This window comes from Peromyscus leucopus, chromosome 7 (genome assembly GCF_004664715.2).
Source record: "Peromyscus leucopus breed LL Stock chromosome 7, UCI_PerLeu_2.1, whole genome shotgun sequence".
NCBI lineage: Eukaryota > Metazoa > Chordata > Mammalia > Rodentia > Cricetidae > Peromyscus > Peromyscus leucopus.
This window is the reverse complement of record NC_051069.1, coordinates 30,888,882-30,914,297: the sequence shown is the minus strand read 5'-3', so window position 1 is coordinate 30,914,297 and position 25,416 is coordinate 30,888,882. Positions and strand designations below refer to the sequence as shown.

At 43.2% G+C, this 25,416-nt stretch overlaps 1 protein-coding gene across 1 annotated transcript in view; it reads right to left on the bottom strand.

Annotated features, from left to right (window-relative positions):
* Tbcel (tubulin folding cofactor E like) overlaps positions 1-9,099 on the bottom strand; it is a 62,490-nt gene extending 53,391 nt beyond the window's left edge. Inside the window, exon 1 of the mRNA XM_028866309.2 lies at positions 8,902-9,099. The gene's annotated coding sequence lies outside the window, so the exon portion shown is untranslated. The remainder of the gene's footprint in view (positions 1-8,901) is intronic.
* Positions 9,100-25,416: the final 16,317 nt, after the last annotated feature.

Here is a 25,416-nt window from a genome sequence, read left to right as displayed (position 1 = left end):
GGCGAACAGGCTCTCCTCCTAAAGACTGCGGTATGCCCTTGACTTAGACGCCACAACAAACATCTCCAACACAGAAAGAAGCTGGACAGTGAACTCAAAAGCTTCTGATCATCAAAAGACATTAAAAATGTAAAAGACATGTCTGAAACTGGAAAAAGATTATGCATTATACATAAAATATAAAGAGTTGTTTTTAAAAGAAAAATTTAAATCCAACCGGAAAATGGATAAAAGACATGAACAAGTATGTAACAGGGGAGAACTCTCAACTAGCTAATGAATTTATGTAAAAGATGACCACCCTTGATAATCCAGACAAAAATGAACATCTCACCAATTTTACACACACACACACACACACACACACACACACACACACACACACAAGCAACAGTTTAAAACTCTGACGGCAGAAGTACTGAGGAACAGCATTCCTGTCCTGCAGCACGCTTGTGGTGCTAGCATTGAGCATGGGTGCAAACGTCTTACAGCACCACAGATCTCTGGACAGAAACACTGAAGATAAATGGATCACTTTTCACGGGGAGACAGTGTGTCATTATGTTTGCCCAGGCTAGCCTGGAATTTGTGTTTGTCCTGCTTCTACCTCCAGAGTGCTGGGATTGCAGGCATGCACCACAAGTCCTGCCTACAAGTAACATTTGATCCATCAGTACTAGCTCTCAAGGAAAATTCTAGAGCAGTGGTTTTCAACCCATAGGTTGTAACCCCTGTGGGAGTCAAATGACCCTTTCGCAGGGGTCACCTAAGATCTCTGGAAAACACAGATGTTTACATTACGATTCATAACAGTAGCAAAATTACAGTTATGAATTAGCAACGAAAATAATCTTATGGTTGGGGGTTATGAGGAACTGTATTAAAGGGTCGCAGTGTTAGGAAGGTTGAGAACCACTGCTCTAGAAGAACTGGTACATTTGCACCCAGAGACAAGGGTAAGAATGCCCATAAACAGCACTTTGAAACTGCAAAAATCCTGGAGCAAAAGGATCTATTACAAACATAGACATAAAATGAAATGTTACATAGCAATGGAAATTACCAACAGCTCATTAAGCTTCCTCATCAACATGATTACACTTAAAACAACATTGAGGGTTTGGATGTTTAGCTCTGGGGTTAGTCCCTAGAACTTAAAGGAAAAGTGTAAAGTGTACACACACACACACACACACACACACACACGCACACACAAGTAAAAACCTCAGCACTGAGGAGGCAGAGACAGGAGGCTCTCAGGACCTGGCAGCCAGCCAATCTAGCTGAGGCAAGCTCTACATTCACTTAGAGACCCTGTCTCTAAAATCCCAAAGAAGATGAAGAACAAGCAAGGAAGATACACAACTTCTGGCCTCCCTACACGTTTGAATGTACACATGTGTACACACACACACACACACACGTATGTGTGCACATACATGTGCATGTACACATAAACACATGTGCGTGTGTATACATGTGTATGTACATATAAACACACACACACACACACACACACACACACACACACACACACAGAACCCATAGGATAACTAACCAGAGAAGAGTGGAGTTGAGCACAGCCGTATCCCTGGGCGGTGCCCTTGGAGGACAGAAGCCTTTGATTAGGAAAGGCTTGGGGCAACATCACAATTCATCAATCCTCAGTCTGTTTGGCTGCTCTTCCCTCCATCAGCACCACATCCAAATCTACTTTGTCCTCCATTTTCATCCCTCTACTCCAGTTCAAGCAGTCACTGCCCTCTGCGATGGTTTCCTCCCCGGTGTCTCCTAACTTCCTGTCGGTTATTCAACTTGTAAGTCAAGCGGCGTCTTCAAAATGCTGATGGCCTCCTTCCTCAGAGTAAAACCAACCTCAGCCTTGTTCCTCCTCAGGTTTCCTGAGCTCCTCTCTCTGTTCTCTCTCTAACCCCCCTTCCTCGCTCTTTTCCTTCTACCTCTAAAACCCGCCAAGCTGACTTCCCCTTCGCTGGCTCTTTGCCGAGAACCACATCTCTGCAAGCAAGTGTCTCAAATTTAAAGTCAAATGTCTCTTTCTCAAAGAGGCTGCCTCTGACCACATTATACAAACAGCGTCGCAGCGTCTCTGTCCTCACCCACTGTCTCTCATCTCTTCTACCCTACAGGGCACTTCTTGTGATGATCTGTTAGTCTCTTCACCAGAGTGAGGCTGTGTCAGCCCCATTTCGTGTTACCCACAGAGGAGCCTGGCACACAGCAAGTACTGGGTGGATGAATGGAAACTGGGTGTTATTATCCAGTTATTCTGAATAGACACGACGCAGTATCTACTGACAGGGAAATGAAAATCAAGTACACTGGGGGGTAGGGGGGGGGGTCACGGACGACTGGGAAGAATTTGGAAAATCGCTGGGAAAGCATTAGTCTAAGAACAATCTTCTTAACTCCTTACCATCTGCAACAGTACTTTGAGTTACATTCCTAAGGATGGTTAGTGAAATCCTAATCCAATTTTCACACAAAATCCTGAGCTTTGAAAAATGTTACTTAAAAATCTCCTGGTGTGTGTGTGCATGAGCGTGTGTGTGTGTGTGTGTGTGTGTGTGCGCGCGCGCGTGCGCGCGCGCGTGCATGCTTGCTTCTATGTGTATTTAGTCTTCTACTTTAAGAAAAACGTTGTGCTTAAGAGGATGCTTCCAAGAGCTGGAGATGGCTCAGTGGTTAAGAGCATGTACTACTCCTACGAAGGACCTGCATTAGGAGGCTCATAATGACCTGTAACCCATTCCAAGGGATCCAATGCCTCTTCTGGACCTCACAGGCACCTGTACTCCCATGCACATACCTACACACAGACACACATGTATATACATAACTGGAAATAAAAAGAAATCCTTATTTTTTTAAAAGCATGCTTCGTTTAGTTCATTCTGACTGGTAAATAGTTTACACGGGTTACCTTTCTACGCACGTGTCCTCGACAGTAAAATGAAGCTATCCATTGCTCTTTCCGAGTTGCGAACATTATGAAAAGAAATTCTTCCAATGGAAGCATCTAGTTAGCATATAGTAAGGAATGAATAAATAGTTGTTGTTGTGAACACTGAGAGAAGTCATGGCAAAGAGGAACCTAAGATAACCCACCAACATCCTCTCCCTCTTGAATGGACTACTGACACACAACAGCTGGAAACACACCAAGGCTAACCCTACTCCCCCCAACAGGTCAAGTGGCCACAAAGTTCATACAGAAGTGTGGGCAAAGCACTCTGAGAATATGGAGGGTGTGGCTAACTTTGCTAAGGAGGTGGGTCACACATAATATGGCCTGAAAAGGAGCCATTAGAAAGTCACCAGATGGGAAAGAGGGGGAGCTGGTGTCTATGCAGAAGTGTGACAGACGCAGGTACTGTCTGAGGGACTGGTGTGGCTGCTGTGGGAAGGGGCCTGGAAGGTGGACTACAGCTGTGATCCCACCACAAGGAGCTAAGTTTATGGAGTTTATTCTCTTCACTGGGCAGTGGGGAAAGGAAAGGGGGGTTAAACATGACATTTTGATGGCAATCTTTTTAAAACAGAAGAACATCCTTATGTCTTTAATTACTGCAAAGATCCTGGATCTGTTAACCTAAAGTGGTAAGCCTGAATTCCTCAAACCATATAAGCAATTCCTCTATTAGCGAGGACCAGGCTGGAATCTGGCCTCCCGATCAACCAGTTTCAGGATGATGTTGTTAAGCCACGTGTCCTCACAACAGCAGATAAAACCTGAGTTTACTATGTGCTGTGTTGTTTGCATTAACATCTCTTTTAACTCTTATGACACTCATAAAAGGGACTATTAACCCCATTTGAGAGATCAAAAAACCCAAGCCAGACAAGGCTTGGGTCATTGGACTAGTGAATGACAGAGCCAGGATCCCACAGGAGGCTGACTTCAAAGCCCTAAAATTAAACCAGCCTGTTGAAATAGGGCATTGCTCAGTTCGTTAAGCATCATGTGCTCAAAAATCGTTTGTGTGTACCTGCTATAGTTTAAAGCATTATGCTGGGTTGGCAACTCTTCAATTTTACTGGGCAGACCATCATGGAGCAAAACACTAAGACATAGATTCCCGGACTCTACCCAGAGATTTTGGTTGAGGAAGCCCAGGAAGGAATCAGGTAATCTACTTTTTATTTGTAAGTTCTGTCCATTATGGTTCCCTTGTTCTGTGAACTGTGCTGGTTAGCTTCGAGATTCAAGGTGGTGTTAGAGCCTCCTGACCTCTGGGTATTTCTGATACAGGAACACAAAGACTGCACACGAGAGAGGTTATAAGAAATGAGAAAGAAAGGGGCACCCTCTTACAGGCAAAGGGGGGCACAATGAAGAGCATCTGCTTTGGGAAATGGAATGGCGGTCACAAAGAAAACTGGAGACAGCTGGAGAAGGCCCTGAATGTCAACCACTACACTAGGGGCTTTACTTAGCGCCTGCACTGGAAAGCAGCTAGCGAATGGCTTGTGAAGAGAGAAAAGAAATAATGATAGCCACATTTTCTGTAAGAGTTCTCTCACAAAGCTGGGCAAGATCAAGTGGAATCAAAGTATCACACATCAAGACAGCTGGCCAACCACAGATCTAAGCCCCAAGAGAAAACTTGGGAGGCATCGCCTCAAAGGGCAGGAATGGCACTCCATGACAAACTGCATGTAGGGCACAGCTCAGGGGTATTTTTCACCTACTAAACCCAAATCATAGCACTATCAGCTCCAAGGTACTTTTCAGAACTCTTCCTGGAGTATAGTTCAGTGGTAAGCCATTTGCCTAGCATGGGTGAGGCCCTGGGTTCAATCCCCGGTACTCGTGGCAGGGTGGGGAGGGTGTATATGGGTAGTCTCTTATATATCTGACCAGACCCAGAATCCGTGAAACACTCACACAAAACACAGTTCAAGAATAAGATGTGCAGACAGGCCTGAGTAGCCCACATACATGTTATACCATTTAAATATCAAGAAACACACACACACACACACACACACACACACACACACACACAAATGAGAACAACACAATCTCATTTGAGCCAGAATCCTAACAAGTATCAAGCATCCAATTTCCAAACCCTCAGCAGTTTGGAAGCAAAACTTACAAAAGCAGAAGAATCTTCTGTGGATCTGACGGTTAACAGAAGAAATAAACACTTAAAAAGGACACAGGATCACACCCAGTGAGTTCTCCAAAGTCATTTATTCACACATACAAATGATTCCCCCAAGATATGAAATGAGTGGGGATCTTCCTTAGTGATACAAACACTACTACAAAATGTTCTTTAAAACAAGCAATATCTGGCTGGTCAGAAGACACAAGGTTAAAAGATGGTTCACACATACCAACATAACCCCTCTCAACAGCAGCCACGCCACAAGCCAACAACGAAGGCAGGAGGCCCATTGTATAAACCTCAGTCTGACAGTGACCTGTGCTTTCACACAGCATCTACTGAAGACGTGCTCCACGGATGAGGTTTAACTTGGGTAACATTCTCCTGGTGACTGTGCCTCTGAATTCCATCTTCATCCACAACAAAAGCAACACTGTCAAGGTAGCCTTAAGCATATACATCCTGTCATCAGTTACTGACATGAGGCAACATCCGGTGACAGGCCACGTTGTTGTGGGATACTTGTACCCTGTGTGAAGATATATTGCTGTGATTGGTTTAATAAAGAGCTGACCAGCCAATAGCTAGGCAGGAGGTACAGATGGGACTTCTGGACAGAGAGGAAGTAGGAACAGACGTACAGAGGAGATGTCAACAAGACATGGAGGGAGTTGGACATATAGAATGAAAGAAAGGTAAAAAGCCACAAGGTAAGACATAGATGAATAGAAATGGGTTAATTTAAGTTATACGAGCTAGTTAGGAACAAGCCTAAGCTATAGGCCAAACTTTCATAAACAATAAGAAGTCCCTGTGTCATTAATTGGGAGCTGGCAGGACAGAGAAAGACTTGTTACACCACATCCCACAGCAACAGGCTGTGTGACAACCTTCAAAGGAAGCAGCAACACATGAAGGCCCCTTGTTTTGTTCCCCAACACCTATCAATGTTTATTAAAAATTAATACTGGCCAGGTGGTGGTGGTGCACGCCTTTAATCCCAGGACTCGAGAGGCAGAGCCAGGCGGATCTCTGTGAGTTCGAGGACAGCCAGGGCTACACAGGGAAACCCTGTCTTGAAAAACAAAATAAACAAAAAACAAAAACCAAAAAGAATGAATATTGTTTCACCATTATTCTAAGGATTTCATCTATTCTGTGTGATGTGTTCGCACACGTACACACGTGTATGAAGGTTAGTCACGAATGTCAGCTATCTTCCTGATGTTTTGAGACAATCTCACCAAAACCTGCAGCTTACTGATTCAGTCCCTGGGGCCTTGCTGTCTTGACTCCCCAAGACTGGGGTGACAGGTATGCCCAGGCAGCCAGCTTCTTTAGGAGGGCGCTAGGGAACACAGGTCCTCACATGTGCATAGCAAGCCGTTCACCTACTGGGCTATCTCCCAGCCCTTCATCTCTTTTGTAAACACTGAAAAAATGTCTTCATAGGAGAAATGTAGGTATTCCTGACTGAAGTTACACTCAGTTCTGATCGTTTAAGTGTATACCAACACGTGAGCTTTATATATCCTTATGCAGACGGACAGCAAGTCCATCGTCTAAAAACTACCAAAAAGCTTGAGATGTCATCAAACAGCAGAAAGGCAGATCAGTCTTCTTTCCTTCCTTCCTCCCTCCCTTTCTTTCTTTTTTTAAAGACTGATTTTATTTTTACGTGTATATCTGTGAGAATATGCCACACGTAGGTGCCCACAGAGGCCAGAGGAAGGTTATGGATCCCCTTGGAACTGGAGTTCCAGGCAGTTGTGAGCCCCCTGACCTGAGTGCTGGGAACTAAACTCTGGTCCTCTGGAGAGCAGGGACTCTTTCTAATCCCACAGCTCAGTGTAGCGTTTTACTACTGGAACAGAAAAACAAAATGCCTGTTAAGTATGACATAAAGATAAAGTGGCTGAATGGTACTAGGCCTGATGTCTTTCTCAGGCACAGCAAAGGCTAGAGAAAATAAAGACAGGCCTGCACCCAATTTCATCAAAAATTAGCATTACAGAAGCCAGGAAGTGGTGGCATATACCTTTAATCCCAGCACCTGAGTGGCAGAGGCAGGCAGATCTCTGTGAATTCAAGACCAGCCTGGTCTACAGAGTGAGTTCCAGGACAGCCAGGGCTGTTACACAGAGAAACCCTATCTGGATTTTTTGTTTTTAAATTAGCATTATGGTACTTCAGGAAATGGGTCAAACACATGATAATACTAGTCAACAGAAGCACCCAGCTGCCTCATCCGAAGGGCACACGGACTGGGAGCGACACCCGCCCCCCAGAAACTTACAGTATAGGGACCCTGACTAACCAAAAAACTATGCCTAAAAATGACATTTTTTTTTCCTAACCACAAATTGTGACCTGTGAATCGATTTTGTGGAATTCTGTCAGCATTTTCTTTCCAGTGAAAGAAAGTGGACTGTAACAGAATCAGCAGAAGGCACCTAACAAGGGTAAACACTGCTGTGTGAAACCAGACATGATGCCTCTTGCCTTTGAGCTCAGCACCAGGGAGGCTGAGACAGGAGGAGTACCGTGAGCAGCAGGCTAGCCTGAGCTACAACAGTGAGTTCAAGGCCAACCATACCAAGAGATCCTGCATCAGAACACAACACGCACACACAAAGCCACTCCTTTGTGAAACTTCACATTCATAAGTAGGTGTATGTACTAGATCACAATGTCCTTATTACTGTGAGGTTGTTGGTTTTTCCTAAGTTAAAAAGTCATTACATAGAGAAGACTCACAGCCAAAGGACCCAGGCTGACTAACCATACTTAGTCCTTAGGCCCTGCTCAAGCTCTCTGCTTAAGACAAGCCTATGGAGACCTACTCAAGAGCTACAGAGACAAACACAGACACAAAGAAGGAACACAGCAGGGGTAGGCCCAGCCAAGCCTGTGGTTGCCCGGGAAGGCCTTCCCACCTTCCCCAAACAATCTGTTCAGGCTCTCTTTGCTCAGGATGGACCCATAGAAACCTATTGAAGAGCTCCTTGGCACACACACAAAAACAGAGAGAACAGACACAAGTCCCAGCCAAGCCCTTAGCTGGCCTTGAGGTCCTGCCAGCCCTAAGAGGGTGCCTACAAACCCGTGTAGCTAAGCAACCTTGGAGTGAGGCTCCTCCTTCCTCTACAGTGTGTCAACAGTTCAACTCTTCCAATCAACTTCCCTCAACTACAACTTCTGCAGCCACTGCCGGTGTCCCTACGGGGCAACTCTTCTCTTCCTTAAATCCCAGGCTGTCTCCCTCTATTAGCAGTCCCAGAAAGCCTGTACTCTCCAATCTCAACACACCGCTCACCACAGATTCTTCCACACCATTCCCAGGAAGTCAAGATGTGGGTCTCCTGGCAGCTCTCCCAATCTCACTACGACTTGCGGCAAATATATGCTCCCCGAATTCCTATCAAAGTATGTGCTTTGAGAAGTCCTGGTAGGGACAGGCCGAGTGACCCAGGCGTGTAGGACCAGCTGCTCTTTCCCAGTAAGACATCAAACCTTACAGACGGAGACACACATTTTCCTGATTCAGTGATCTCCAAGCTAAGTTTCCCACCAAGGGAGCATCTTCCATACCCCAGGCCTCAGGGAGTCTGGGAGCATCCTGGCTTACTCCCACTGCCCAGCCTCCCTCTGTCAATGCTCCATCCTCCCGGGGTCCCAGGCCTGGCCTCGTACCCCCGCTGCCCCCCTTAGGAGAGCACGCCTCGGGCCTCTGGCCCCAGCGGAGCGGCGGCCAAGCTACACTCACCCCTCGGCCCGGGAGGCGGCGGCTGCTCCGGCTGCGCCTCCGCCCGCCCGGCCACCGCCGTCGCCTCCGCTCGGCCCCCGGCCTGCTCCCGGCCGGCCCCGGCCCGGCTCCGCTTCACCTCGACCCCCTCTCCGGCCGCCAGAGCCCAGTGTCCTGCATTGACCCGGAAGCAGCTTTCGAGGGGCCCCCCAACAACAACACGTGACCCCGCCGCACGTGTCACGTCCGCTGCGTGATTGGGAGGGGCCGGGCGCTGAGCCTCCTAGACCAAGCTGCGGTTGCCATGGCAACCGGGATGGTGGTATCCACCTAGACATTAGAAATGCACTCTGTCCGCTTGCTTTTCTTACTGGCGCAACAGGGGACCACCCCCAGGTTCAAGGACCGATCCCCTGCAAGAGAAATGTCTCCGGAGAAAGGATCCCTTGGACTGAACCTGGCCAAACACACCTGCAATTTTGGCCTGTCTCTATGTGACCCTCACTATTTGTGACACTACCTGTCGCTGACTTCACTGACCTCATCTATAAAATGTGCTGTAAGCTCTCTCTATACTTCATAAGCATCTAGGTGTGGGGACAGTCTGACCTTTGTTCTGTGCCCCCTCCAGTCCTGCGGCACCTGGAACTTTCAACACTAACAGTTAACAGCTTTCGCCTACTGAGTGTTTTATTACCCACAGCCACTAAACACATGAGATTAAAAAGTATTAATAATAATAATAATAATAATAATAATAATGAGTCGGGCAGTGGTGGTGCATGCCTTTAATCTCAGGACTCAGGAGGCAGAGGCAGGTGGATCTCTGAGTTCGAGGCCAGCCTGGGAAAGGCTCCAAAGCTACTCAGAGAAACCCTTTCTCAAAAAACAAATAATAGTACTAATAATAAATAAATTAATTAATTAAAAAATGAATGAATAAATAAATAAATAAACAAATAAAAACTTCTGCAAAGCTCCTAAAGGAGATATTTTGTAGAATTGAAACTTGAAGTTGGGAGTCCAGTGATCTGTCAAGACCACCTACTTAGTCAAAATAGCCAGGCTGAGACTAGAAGCCCTGTCAAGCTAGCTTCAAAGAACATATGTTTCACACCAGGTCATGCTTAGCCCCAGCTCTGGAAGCCTCACACCTGGGTGCTGGGCTGTTTGCTTTTGTGTTTTCTCTGTTCATTTCTTCGTAGGACACTGCCTGTGGAATGCAGATGGTGCAGGCTGATCCTAGGAGGACCCAGCCTTGCACAGATACATGAGTGGAAATTCTAGAAGTTGAAGAGATCTCTATGCACGAAGTCCATGTGCATTTGTGCAGTGTGTGTCCAGGAAAATGTGGGGGAATGCTATGAACAACACATAGAATATATTGATGTTTTCCTAGAGAGAGGAAGAAATCTTAGGTAAGTCCAAGTATAGCTTACCATCGTCAGTCCCTGGGGACTTAAATTGGTCATTTTCTTTTGTTTTGTCTTGTCCCATAGGTGGGACTTAGGCTGGAGGGAGACATGAGAAGGACCTGGTTAAGGAACGAGTACAAGGACAAATGAGTCAGACAATGAGTGGGCTTACAGAACTCAGAAAGGTGATTGCCTCCAGCCCAGGAAAGCACTTTACTTACGAAAAGTAACGACTTTGAGGGTCTGGGGTCATAGGCAAGACCACAGCTAAAAGCAACCTCCATGGGGAGGATCATGCAAAGAGCAGAGGGACCTGGGGGACCCTGTGAGGAGCAGAGTGAACTGGGGGACCCTGTGAGGAGCAGAGTGACCTGGGGGACCCTGTGAGGAGCAGAGTGACCTGGGGGACCCTGTGAGGAGCAGAGTGACCTGGGGGACCATGTGAGGAACAGAGTGACCTGGGGGACCCTGTGAGGAACAGAGTGACCTGGGGGACCCTGTGAGGAGCAGAGTGACCTGGGGGACCCTGTGAGGAGCAGAGTGACCTGGGGGACCCTGTGAGGAGCAGAGTGACCTGAGGGACCCTGTGAGGAGCAGAGTGACCTGGGGGACCCTGTGAGGAGCAGAGTGACCTGGGGGACCATGTGAGGAGCAGAGTGACCTGGGGGACCCTGTGAGGAGCAGAGTGACCTGGGGGACCATGTGAGGAACAGAGTGAACTGGGGGACCATGTGAGGAGCAGAGGGACCTGGGGGACCCTGTGAGGAGCAGAGTGAACTGGGAGACCATGTGAGGAGCAGAGGGACCTGGGGGACCCTGTGAGGAACAGAGTGACCTGGGGGACCCTGTGAGGAGCAGAGGGGTCTGGGGGACCATGTGAGGAGCAGAGGGAACTGAAGACAGAAGGAAGGACAGGGTCAAGGGTCTTCCCTCTGGAAACTCTGCTCACATACTTCTGCCTAAATACCCAGATGACAAACCTGCTTAGGAGTCGAAGTTCAGGGGACACTCAGAAATACTTAGGAAGATAGGTACCTTGTGAGCAACTAGGGGAAGGTAAGAGCTGTAATTCATTACTATTAACAAATCCTGCTGCTGTGACTAGAAATACACACATAGATATTGAATGTGAGAGCCTCCTTATAGAACAAACTTAGAGATTTATATTTCTGCCCATCTCCTCTCTATCTCCCCACAGCAGCCAGAATCCTCTTTCTAAAACTTGAATCGGACTGTATCGCTTCCTGGAGCTTAAAGCCCTTCCTGAGACTCCCAGTGGCTCTTCTTCATCTCAGCACAACGTCCACAACCAACAACATGGTCCTTAGAGTTCTTTACAACCTGCTGACTTTCCCAACCTCATCTCTTGCCTGTCTCTTGTTAATCTACGGCTGCTCCATTCAGTCTGTTAGCCACTAGCTGTATGTGGCTATTTCATTTTGTTTTTCATTAAAATCAGGGAGTTGGAGGTATATCTCAGTTGGTGGAATGCTTGGCCAGTGTGCAGCTGCAGCAAGCGCTGGATTCAAAGCAACCCATAACCTAGGTGTGGTGCTCTACACTTGAATCACCAACCATCGGGAGATTGTAGCAGGAGCATCAGGCATTCAAGGCTGCCCATAATGAGTTTGAGGCTAGCCTAGGTGACTCAAAAATTTAAAAATTAAACCAAGGGCTAAGGATGTAGATCCCTTGCAAATCCCTTGCCATGCTGTCCAAGACTTTGATAGAATCCCAGAACCAACACATACGCATGCACATGCGTGTACACACACACGCACACACACCACAACTTAAGTCAAATGAAGGCTTCCCCAGTCACACAACGCTGGTATCACTTGAAGCACTATCATCACATGTGGCTACTGGATATCATATCAAACAGTTCACATATGGAATAGTTTATCATCACAGAAACTTCTAGTGGGCAATGACACTCCCACTAGCAAATCTCCATATGTCTTACTTTGTAGGAATTCTTCTGCTAAGCCATTTGATCGAAACATTTCTATCTTTTTTTGGTGGAAAATTGCACATAATGGCTTGTTTGTTACAAGAATGTAAGCATCAGTGGAGGAAGGAGCTAGGTGGATGCCGTGTGGGCCTCAGTGGAGGCGGGAGTTAGTTTTGTGGTATTCATCATCCATTTCCCATCATTCCTAAAGGATCATCATCTAGGAAAGAGTAGGTGGACACTGGGCCAAGATGAAAGGAAAAAGTAATAAAAGGACAACTATCTAGTCATTTTGTTAGAAATGGTGGATACTTTGATCATTTTGATCCAAAAACAGCAATTCCATTTTGCAACCTAATTCAATCTAATAGTAAGGAAAAGTTTAGGCTGGCTATGTGATCCATGTCTGTAACCCTAGGACTCAGGAGGCTGAAACAGGAGGATTATCATGAGTTTGAGCCTAGCCTGAGCTACAGAAAGGCATAATAAAGGAAAGGAAGAAAGAAGGGAGGGAGGGGAGGAGGGAGGGGAAAAGAAAGGGAGGGGAAAAGAAAGGGAGGGGAAGGGAAAAGGGAAGGGAAGGGAAGAAGGGAAAGACTTGGAAGAAATGGAGTTGTTTTTGTCAGTTCTTACAAATTCCTTGTGGTTTATGGGTTAAACAAAAGCAGAGTCTGTCCTAACAATGTGTGGTAATTCCTGGAGCAGCTGGTCTGATTGACCAGTTGGTTCTCTGATTCAGGATTTGCCGTGCCCTAAGAGCAGTCTTAACCGTTTTCTGAGTTCTCCTTGTATCAGCTGCTGCTGGAGGTATTTTAGATTGATTTTTCCCTTTTAATCCTCACAATGATCTCATGCAGTACATCTGGTACTATCAGATCTATCAAGAGAGACGCACCCAGCAACACACGGATAGAAAATGGAGAGGCCAAATTCATACTGAGGTCAGTCTGACACAGGAGTCTGAGTTCCTCATCGCCCTGTAATGATGGGATAGCATTCCACTGTGAAGTCTCAGCCAGATGTTTGCATGTTCTTTTGATTCAGCAAATGCATGTTGTGTAGTCATTGTGTATCTGTGTCTTAGATGTAATGAGGTAGCTTGAGGCAAACAAATATGGATCTGGCAGGGATGCTACAGTGTGGTTAGAAAGATAATATGCATACACAAAATTGATGCAGCATAATAAAGGAATAAAGGTATGTTGTTTAGCTTTATTGTTGTTTGTCTTTTATTTTATTGGGGTATAGTCTTATTCTGTAATCTATGCTAGCCTCAACCTCACAGTCCTCCCATGTCAATCAGGTTCCAGCATATTGGATTACAGGTGTATAGCACCACCCCTGGAAAGGATGTTAGATTTAAAGAGAGTAAGGGGGGTCACACTTGCAGCTAAAAGCTTTTCTCATGTATGCAGTGGGATAACGCAGGGTAACACAGTATATCAGTGTGGAGACAGGAACATGGAGAGAAAAAAGCAGCTACCTGACCTGAAAAAATAAGTGGATGGGGTAAATAGTTTTTAATATCTGCCCTGGTTTTTCCACTAGCCAGGTATGTCTCTTGAACTCTTGGCCTTAGATCATTAACTACTGAATAACTTGAGTTGGATAAACTACCAGCATAGAGCACCCAAAATGATGTATAATAGTTGTGTTTTACATTTATATTGTATACATTGGACAGATGTGTGATTCCATCAAATTCACACAAATTCTGACTCCTCCTGCCACACGTCTCTTTCAGTTTTTCAATTCTTTGGTTCTACATTTTATTTTTAAAAACATTACTGATGCCAGGGCAGTTGCTACTCAAGAGATTGAAGCAGGAGGATCACAAGTTCAAGGTCATCCTGAGCAACTAAGTAAGACTATGTCTAAAAGAGGGAAGGGGAGAGGACTGGGGGTATAGCTCAGTGGTAGCGTTTGCTTAGCAGACTTGGGGCTCTAGGCTCAAGCCTTTCCAGCACTACAAAAGAGAACAAAAAATGACTGATAATTTTCAGAAGGTGGCCTGTAGTGCCAAGTTTCAGGAGCAAACAGAGGTTAGAAAAATCCTTAAACTAGAGCGTCAGAAGTAGAACTGATTAAGGAACATCAGCATTTCCTTACAGGGCAGAGGATGCTCCTTTAAAAAAAAACCTGCTCACTGTGCTTTTCTGCAGTTTCCATAGATAGATCAGACAGCAGAAGCTTTGTTTCCAGGAAGGCCTCCACTAAAGTCATTTGCAATAAATTGCTGGGAGCCTCACTAGCCCCTCTTAATTTTTATTAAAAAAAAAAAAAGTGATGTACAGAAAAGTGTCCATGCTTTATATAAGTGTGTCTCAGTGGAGTAACTCCTCTGCCCATGTCACCACCATCAGACCCTGTCACAGGACATTGTGAATTCCCCCACGGCCTCTGCTCAACTCCTACACACTTCATTCTCCCCCAATTTACCTACCATTCTGATTTCTAATGTTGTTGTTCCCTCCCCCGTTTAAAAAAATCTGTATAAATGGGATCAAATGAGATGAATTCTTTGACGACACCAATAGGGTCGTTTGTGGTGTCGTCTGGAGCTGTGGCTCATTCACTTTTATTGCTAAGCTGGATTTCCTGTTATGACCATACTATGGCTGATTTTTCTGTTTCCTGTTGATGGACATTTGAAATGTGTGCAGTCTGAAGCTTTAGGTGAAACGATCTTGTGCCTGCCTCACAATGCATACATCTATAGTTATTGCTGTTGGAAGCAAGCTCAAAAACAAACCCAGTAGATCCTAGCTTTTGATCTGTGTCAATGACTATAAATGTGGGTCAAGTCATATGTATAATTTAAATTTGTCTAATGGCCACATTAAAGAAGTTTTAAAAGGTGAAGCTGATGTTAAACATTCAGTTCACTAGTTCTATATATCCAAAATATTCCATTTAAACATATTATTAATATGGAAAGGACTCGTTTAAAATCTGTTCACAGTAAGTCTTCAAAGTACCATGTGCATTCTATGCTTTGGGCAATTCTGCCACATTTCAAGTGCTCAGAAAAAGATGGTTCAGTGGGTACAGTGGATGCTGTGAAAGCCTGAAGGCCTGAGTTCAGAGCTCCAGCCCCTGGGTAAAAGCCAGTCACAGTGGTACATGCTTGCTACTCTAGTGTTGGGATGGGGAGTGGAAAGCATCCACAGACAGGTGACTCCCACAGACTCCCTGACTGGCCAGTCTAGCTTCAGGTTCAGTGAGAAACCCTGTTTCAAAAAGTAATGTGGAAAGCAGTGGAGGAAAACATCCAGCATCAACTTCTGATCTCCACACATGCACACACACACTTGTGTATACACATACACACCATGCCAAACCCCAGAAAAAATTTAAAAAGTGGTTCCTGACCACCATAAAAGATGGTACGTGTCCTAGTTCCTTTTTTATTACCATGACACAACATCATGACCAAGGCAAGCCATTTTTTAAAAAGCATTTAATTTGGGGCTTATAGTATCAAAGGGTAGCCAAGTCCATGAGCATCATGGCAGGGAGCATGGCAGCAGGCAAGCAGACAATGTTGGAACAGTAGTTGAGAGCTTACATGTTGAGACAACAACCATGAGGCAGAGAGAGAGAGAGAGAGAGAGAGGCTAGCTGGGAATGGTGTTGGCTTTTGAAACCTCAGTCTACCCCCAGTGACACACTTCCTCTAACAAGGCCACACCTCCTAATCCTTCCCAAACCGTTCCACCAACTGTGACACTAATACTTAAATATATGAGCCTATGGGAGTCATTCTCATTCAAATCACCACAATATGACTATAAACAAAACCAGCAGTTTCTACAGTGGGTGTGCCAAAGTCCAACACTAAAAGCAATGTAATGTAGCCTTCGCCCATCATTCTTACGCTTGGGACTGTCAGACTTTAATTTTAGGCCTCTATCTCATTTCTTTTCTTAGCTTGCAATTTACCAGTGAAAAAGAGAGTGAGCCCCTTTTTCTGGTTCTGCTCTTGTATTTCTCGTTTTTCTTTCCTTTTCCATAGATGGTTCTTTTTCTTTTCTCTTCAAAAGACAAACCAAAACAACATCCACCACCCACCACCAAAACCTAACAACAAAAATCCTGAGTAATATTTAGACATTAGTTCCTTAAATGATTGCCAGATTTCTCTAGTGAAATCATCTTGAAAGAGTTTTCCCAATGATTTTAGTGATACACTCAATTATTTTATGACTGTAGACAGGACTGTTTAATTTTTCTATTTCTTCTTGAGTTGGTTTCTCCCTGGGAATTTGTTTGTAGGTCTACATTTCCAAATTTGTTAGCATAAAGTTCTTTTGGATGATCCATTTGTCATAGCAGGCTCTGCAGTGAATCTTCAGTTTTCTTTTAGATAATGGTTACTTGTGCCAGGCCCCTTTTTTCTCTTAGTCTCGCCCACTTATATTCTTGTTATTACTTTGCTCCTGCTGTTGGCTTGCTTGTTTGTCTTTGAGACAGCCTGGCTTCAGCTCACTATGTACCAGAGGATAACCTTGAACACTCCATTCGCCTCCTCTACCTCCTGAGTGCTGAGATTACAGGCATATGCCGCCACATCTGGCTTGGCTTTTGCTGTTGTTATTTGGCAAAAATTGGTATTGTTTTTCTATCTTCCTTTCTGAAAACAGCCTTTAAAAGAGGACATCTCTCTGAGGACAGTACTGGCAGTGTGCCTGCATTTTGATATTTTAGCATTTCCATTATCATTTCAGTTTCCCATACTTCCTGATTTCTTTAGTTGCTTGATATGGTAGATAAACATTAATTGATTTTTCAGTGTTGAATCAACCTTTCATATCCATGACAGATCCTACTTGGGTGTGGTATATGATTCTTATGACTTATTATTAGATTGTATTTGTCAGTATTCTGTTGGAGACATTTGCATCTGTGTTCATTGGCCACACTGATATATCCTGACCAGTCTGGGTATTAAGGTGACTCTGACGTCATAGAATGACTTATGAAGTGTTCCTTCTTTTCCATCATCTGAGGAGACTGTGGGGAGTTGGTATAATTTCTCCTTAAGTACTTAGTAGAATTTGCTAATTTACTATCTGGGCTAGGTACTTTTTCTTTTTGGAAGGTGATTTAATATTGGCCCAACTTATTTAATAGACATAGGCTATTCAGATTGTCACTTAATGATTCTATAAGTTTTAATAGGCTGTGCTTTTCAAGGAATTGGTTCATTTCATCAAGGTTATCAAATTTGTTGTCATTGAATTAATTTTCCTTTACCGTTCTGTCTATCTGTGGGGACAACAGTGATGCGCCTTCTTTCATTCCTGGTATTATATTTATTTATATTTTACTCTTTTATTCTCAGCCTAGCTAGAGGCTTATCATAGTATTGATTTTTTTCAAAGGGCCATTGCTTTTTTTTTCATTTTTTTTTTCTCTATTGAATTTCTGTTCTAGATTTCACTGATTCATCCTCTAATATTTGTTTCTTTTGCTTAATTTGGTTTTAACTTAGTGTAGTGTTACTGCTATTTTCAGTTATGGGAGATAGGTTCCCCCCATGTATTGCAGCCTGGCCTCAATCTCTCAATCCTGCTCAAGTCTCAAGTGTTTGTACATACAGTTCTGTTCTTTTTCAAGTTTCCTACAATGAAGTTTAGTTGACTGACTTTGGATCTTTCTTCTTTTTATGTATTCAATGCTATAAAGTCTCTTCTTAGCATTGCCTTTGCTGTATCCCACACATTTTGATGTTTTGCTATTGTTGTTTTTGGTTTCTTCTCAACATATCTCATAATTTCAATTATGACCTATTATTTGACCCCAGGGTCATTTAGGAGGATAGTAAGACCTGATAGTTTCATGTTACCCTAAAATTTGTACAAAGTACAAGCTTAACTTTCTCATGCCATAAACAAATCACGTTTGCATACTGTTTAGTGTTCACCTCCTTCTGGTTCCCCAGGCTGGCCAGTCCGGTTATCTCTCTTAGACCTACACCTCCTGATGACTACACAAATACAACCCACCTGACTTGCTGCTCCCCATAGCAAGCAGACAGGCAACAATGACATCCTTTGCAGTCACGTTGTGTGTCCCCACCAAGACTCCTAATGCTTGCTCTATATACTCAACAATTAGAACTTCCCATAGGACATAGTGACATCCTGGACCTCAAGAAAGGTTAGGACTCTCTCTGAAGTCTCTCCCTCCTGCTGCAAGTGAGTTCTGTGCTCATATCTTAAGCTCCTACTTCCTCTCGGCACTGAAAAGTGGGGTGACCCCTTCTTTGAGGGTTCTATAAGTAATACGCCACCTCTGTTATTTCATGTGCTTTGTTATATTTCCCCTCTGTGTCTCAACTGAACTGTACATCTGAACCTAACCTCTGCTGCTCAGGGATCCCTTGGAGCATGTCTATCTTGATAGAAAGAAGCTAGATGTTGGTCAGGCAAGAGGCACTAGGGCATTTACCAATATAAATATGTTTGCCGGGTGATGAACACCTGGTCACAGATTAGATAAGGCCTTAGGCAATTCATCATGACAAAGAAGTATGGACCAGGGAGCTGCCTCCACAGGTAAAAGTGCTGTGGTATAAGCCTGACCACCTGAGTTTGACATTCAGAAAGCACATTTAAAAGGCCAGGTGTGCCAGTTCACATCTGTAATCCCAGTCTTCCCATAGTAAAATGGAAGGTGGAGAATGGAGAACCAGCTTGTATACACAGTGTGGCAACAGAGACAAAGGCTTTGCCTCAAAACAAGGTGGAGAGACTCCCAACATTTGTCCTTTGACATACACTCCTGTACCTTGGCACACACAAGCCGCCCCCCCACACACACACAAGTTTTTAAAGTCTCTTATTAAAATCCTGCTGTAAATAACCATGATCAAATCCCCTAGAACCCCTTCAGGACATGACTAAAATCTCCAGCTACTGTCCAGACAAAGACCTCAGTACTAACAAGAGAAAGTCTGAGAAGTTTATTTTTTCAGTGTTTAGATATAAAGAAATCCTTTTTTTAAAAGATGTTTTTTAGTTTTATACATATGAGTATCTCCCTGAATGCATCTGTGTGTTCTACATGCATTCTTGGTACTTGCAGAGGCCAGAAGAGGGTGTCAGATCCTGAAATTGGGTCTTTGAATGGTTGTGAACCACAGTGTGGATACTAGAAACTGAACCCTGGTCCTCTGCAAAGGCACCAAGAGATCTTAACCTCTGAGCCATCTCTCCAGCCCCCGATATGTGGCAATCTTAAAGGAGTTTTTAAAATTAAGTTCTAGTTTCTGTTTTTATTTTTTGTTTTTTACAGTGCTTAGGGATCAAGCCCAGGGCCTCAATCATGCTCAGTCAGTGATCTACCACTGACCTACATAATCCATCCCATAATTTCTATTTTACTTAAAATATGATCAAAGAATATATTCCATAAGATTCCAGTCCTTTGGACATTATAAAATTTTGCTTTATTCTATGGTGAACATGGAATTAATTCTTTCTGAATGATGAGCAAAGGATTTGTTTTCCACAATTGCTGAACCCACTGTTTTATATAAGTAATTAGATCAAGTTACTTAATTGTGTGGTTCAATTGCCTATATTCTTATTGATTTTTATTACAAATTGGTTTCATAGTAACTGGTACAAACAGGTTGACTAATTGTTTTATTTGTTCCTAAGAACCATAGGTTGAAAATCTTCACTGTGACTGTGGAAAAAAATCTATTTTTCCTTAAGATTCTGAACAATTTTGATTTATGTCTTTGGAGTTATAATTTCCATAGTAGGAAGCATATGAAAAAAATTAAATTCTCTTTCTTCTCATTGAGATTAAACTTCTCATTGAGAAATATCCCACGTATCTCCACTTAATGCTTTCTGAATAGCCTTAAGGATGATCTTGTCAGCTATTAATCACTGCCCTCTGGAAAACTCCTATCCCTTAGGTCTTAGCTGTATCTTTAATTAAAAAAAAACACAGAATTATTGAATTTTGAATCAACCCGATGACACTCATCTTTTAATTAAAGAATTTTATCCTCATATATTTAATGTAAATATAATATGTTTTGGATTAAGTCCATCATTTTATCACTCTACCCGTATTTGTTCATTTCCCTTCCTTCTAAGTAACTAATTGAGGTTTTTATTCCATTTATCCCCCACTGTTATCTTAAAAGTTACATACACGTTCATTCTTAGTGTTTAACAGAGATTACAATATGTATCCCAGACACAATGAAATCTAATATTGCTTAATATTACTGCCATTTCCTCAGACAATGTAAATATTTTTAATCGCACTTATCTCCACCTGAATTGTATGCTGTTGCTGTCATGTGTTATAACACGAGTGTTCAAAGGCCATAAGAAAGTGTTAATATTCCTTTAATGGTCAGTATTCATCTAAATAGCCATATATAGTTATCAATTTAATTGCTTTTTCTTTTTTATTGTACTAAAGCACATAAAACATAAAATTCAGCATTCAACCATTTAAAGTGAGCAATTGCATGCCATTATGCACACTTACTATAATGTGTGACCACCTCCATTCTCTATTTCCAGGACTTTTCATTATTTCAAATGCAAAGTTGATACCTATTAAATCATAGCTACCTATTTCCCTGTCTCCACCTCTGGTAACCCCTATTGTACTTCTGACCCTATAAACTGGCCAGGGTTCCTATGTCTTACGCAAGAAGACTCAGACTATATTCATCCTTTTGTGCCTTGCTCATGTTACTTAAGATATTTTCAATGTTTAAAGAATGTCTTGAAGTTTTCTTCATTTTTAAGAAGAAAAACATTACAACTGAGATATATTCAGGGGCCCCTTGGCATCTGTAGGGATTGGTACCAGAACCCTCTTAAGATATGCAAATGACTTGTATAAAATGGGATCACATTTGCATATAACACACACATATACTTATATACATAAATCTTTATATGTCTCTCATATTTTAGGGCATCTACGATCACTCACAATACCTAACACAATTTAAATGTTATATAAGTAGTTATTGTATTGTACTGTTTAGGGAATTTTATGAATCTATAATAGATGCTCTGTACAGATGTGGTAACTTTCTGCATGTTTTCAGTCCTCAGTTGGTTGAATTCTTGCAGAACCTGGGCGTATGGGGGAATCAACAGTCTGCTTCATGAACCTATTTCAACTCTTGTGCTGGAGATGTGACTCATTGTAGAGTCCTTGTCTATTCTATCTGTCTTATTTCTCCTTTTTTACTGTTGTGAATGACACTGTGCAGAGTGGCCAACAAGTGCCTGAGTTCCTGTTTTTAATTCTTCTGTTATAGACTGATTACTTGTGTCTCTCCAGAACTCATACAGTGAAGTCACCCTCAATGCCAGTGTATTAAGAGATAGGTAAGTGATTCAGTTAAGTGAAGTAAAAAGGCGGGGCTTGATTGATATGAGTGCCCATATTAAACAGATGTCAGCGGGTGGGGTACTCTCTCTTGAGCTCTCCCCAACCTTCCCCATTCACTTGGATGAAAGACTTTAGAAAGAAGGAGGCCATCTGCAAGGCAGGAAACTCATCGCTGGGAATCTGGTCTCACACTTTCAGCCTTCAAATCAGTGAGAAAATAAAATCCTGTTTGTTTGTTTGTTTGTTTGTTTGTTTGTTTGAGAGAGGGTCTTGTTATGTACCACCACTTGGCCTGGTACTCACTGAGTAGCCCAAACTGTCCTCAAACTCACAAGAATCCTCCTGTCTCAGCTTCTGCGGTGCTGGAGTACAGGTATATATCACTACTCCTGGCTTTTTTTTTTTTTAAGGCCATACAGTCCTTGATATTTCCTGAAGTCTGTTTGTCATGACTGATGCCTACCTAGAGGAGGAACTGCTGGATCAAATGAATCCAACCCCACGGTTTCCCACAGTGGCTACAGCTTTGCTTTTACACTGGGGTTGTGTTTCCATTCTTCTCATAGTATACTTGGGTGCACCAAATTTTTCACCTCTTTTGCCGTTTCACCCGTGTTTCTGGTGTCAGTCCCAAAATGGTGATTGCCAAATTGAACATCATAAAGCTTCCCTATGTGTTACTCATTTTTATTTATTTATTGTATTTGGTTTTTTGAGATAGGGTTTCTCCGTGTAACCCTGGCTCTCCTGGAACTCACTCTGTAGACCAGGCTGGCCTCGAACTCACTGAGATCCACCTGCCTCTGTATCCTCCACCACTGCCTGTCTTGTGTTATTCTTCTAACAATTTTGTCCTAAGAATTTTTGCCTCATGTTCAGATCTAATTCATCTTAAATTAAGTTTTGTGTTTGGTGTAGAGAAGGCTTGGACTGCATTCTTTCACTTGTAGTTCCCCAGTTCTTCTGGCACTATCGACTAGAAACATGACCCTCTCCCCATTACATAGACTCAGACCCTTGCTGAAAATCAGTAGGAGCTCTGGAGTCCATCGTCTTTGTCTTTAAGCCAGCACCATACTGTTTTATTACTGTAGCTTTGTACTAAAATTTTTAGTCAGATAGTATAATAGCACCAACTCTGTTCTCTTTTTTATAGGGGATTCCTTGAGATTCAATGTGAGTTTTAGGATGGATTTGTTTGATTCTACAGAATTAGCATTGGAATGTTAATGAATTTTTGTATCCTCTTGAGTAGTATTGGCATCTAAACAATACTGTTTTACAATCCAATAACATAGGCTAGCTTTCCATTTATTTGTGTCTTCTTTCATATCCTTTAGTTCTATGTTGTAATTTTCGGCATATAAATCCTTTGCCTCCTAGGTAAATTTATTCATAAGTATTTTATCCTTCTCGATACAATTGTAACAGGGATTGCTTTCTTGGCACCATTTTCTGCCATTCATTCATACAGTATAGAAATACAACCCATTTGTCCACATCGCTGTTGTATCCTGTAATTTTGCGAAGTTCATTTATTACTTCTAATAGTTTGGGTGGAAAATAGCTAGGAATCCAGAAACAAACATCTTCCTTTATAATGTAGGTCTTGCTGCTTCCTCCTGTCTACCTTATTGCTCTGTCTAGTACTTCCAATAAGAGGTAGATTAGAATGGGCACAATTCCTTCTCCTTCTTCCTGATTCTAGAGAGGCAAACTTCAGCCGTCCCCCACTGGGTGTATTGCTACCTGTGAGGTAGCTTCCTTCAACACCTAGTTTGCTGAATGTTGAATCATGGAAGAATATTTTATTTTGCCATATTCTTCATGTACATCAATTGACAATCATGTGCCTTTCCCACTTCGTTCTGTTAATGTAGTGTAATTATGTTGATTGATCTTCATATCTTAAAACGCCCCTGCCTCCTGAGAGAAACTCCATTCAATCACGGTATGTAAGACGGTAATCCTCTGGTGAATTGGGTTTGCTGGTATTTTGTTGGGAAGTATTGCATCAGTATTCATAAAGGGTATTCATTTGTTGGAGAGATGTGGGGGTTTGTAGACTCTTTGGCTCTGGTGTCAGTCTAATTCGGATCTCACAGACTGAGGTAGGAAATATACCCTTATCGTCAACTTTTTGGAAGAGTTTCAAAAGGATTGATAGCGAGCCATGTATTACTTAAGGATGAGGAAATGTTTAGAAAATGTGCTTTAGGGTGATTTTGTCCTTCTGAAAGCATCACAAATTGTTCACATACAGGCCTGGATGGTACTAGCCAATCACTTGACTTGGCTTCTTGATGCAATAAAGAGATGTTAGAAACATGAGATGCAAGAGGCAGCTGCCAGCACCACAGAAGTCTGTTCCACAGTGGACTTCTTTTTATCCATGGAGGGAATATGCTCCAAATAATGATTAAGAAGTAGAGTAACTAAATAAACACGTACATAATTTATGATCATCTTCAAGATTATAGATTATACATATTTGTTTGTATTTGTGTGTGTTTGCATATGTGCCCATGTTCATGTGTGTGTGCACATGCATGCAGAGCTGTGGACATGCCTGCTAGATCAGAAGACACCTTCAGAAGCCATCTGCTTCAGTTTTTTTAGGTTTGTTTGTTTGTTTGTCGTCTCTCATTGTCCTGGAACTTGTTAATTGGGCTGAACTGGCTGGCACTGAGCCCCAAGGATCCACTTGTCTCTACCTCCCCTTCCAGCCCTGAAACCACAAGGACATCCCACTGCACCCAGCTCTTCTGTGGGCAGGGAACTCGGGTTCCCACGCTTGCATAGAGAGCATGTCACCAAACAACTACACCCCCAGCCCCTGCTTACGTTGTTTTATACACTTGGCAACACAGCAGGCTTGTGAAGGCCATCATGGCCATAAACAAGGCCACAGCGTCACTAAATGAGAGCAATCTTCAGCTTCCTTGTTATGTCGTGGGACCGCCACTGTCTAAGCCATCTGCCGTTAACCACAGTGATGGTACGAGGTACACAAGTATATGTCCAGCATCCAAACACTAACTAGGCCAGCCCCTGCTTGGCTTCTAAGACCAGATACATTCAGGGCAGTATGCGCGCGCGCGCATACACACACACACACACACACACACCAACCCTAGATTATCAGGCCTTAAATGAATTTTTCTACAGCTTTGTCTTCCCAGCCCTAGGATGCTATCAAAAGGATGCTCAGCCTCTAAGCCTCTCAATCTTCTCTCCTGAGTGAGCTGGCCACCCAGGAACAACACCACCAGTGCCTGTCTGGGGTTCTGTCTTCCCATGGATCTTGGTTCTTTCCACTGTCTTGTTAATCATCTGTTACTTACAAGCAGATTGCTTTTAAGTGAGCAGCAAGCATATTTTGGACCATTTTTAAGAGGGTGTGTCCATCAGGGTGGGGAAGGAATGTTGGAGTTCAAGGCAATGGGAACATATACCTGAGGGTCATCACCTCTCAGCAGATTGGGAAGCAGAAAGTAGACAGAAAATGGGACTGGACTATTAAGGCTCAGTCCCTCCACCGGTACCCAATTCTGTGAGGCCCCAGCTCCTGAAGGTCGCACATCAATGGATGAGGTATCCACATAAATGAACCTAAGGGGACATCTCACACTCAAACCATAGCCCGCGGCCCCTGGCCCCAATAAGTTCATGATCATCCCATAATGAAAAATACACTTAGTCCAACTCAAAAGTCCCTATAATCTTGACGATATCAACATGTTTAAAAACCTAAAGTCTCCTCTAAGACTCAAGGCAATCTTT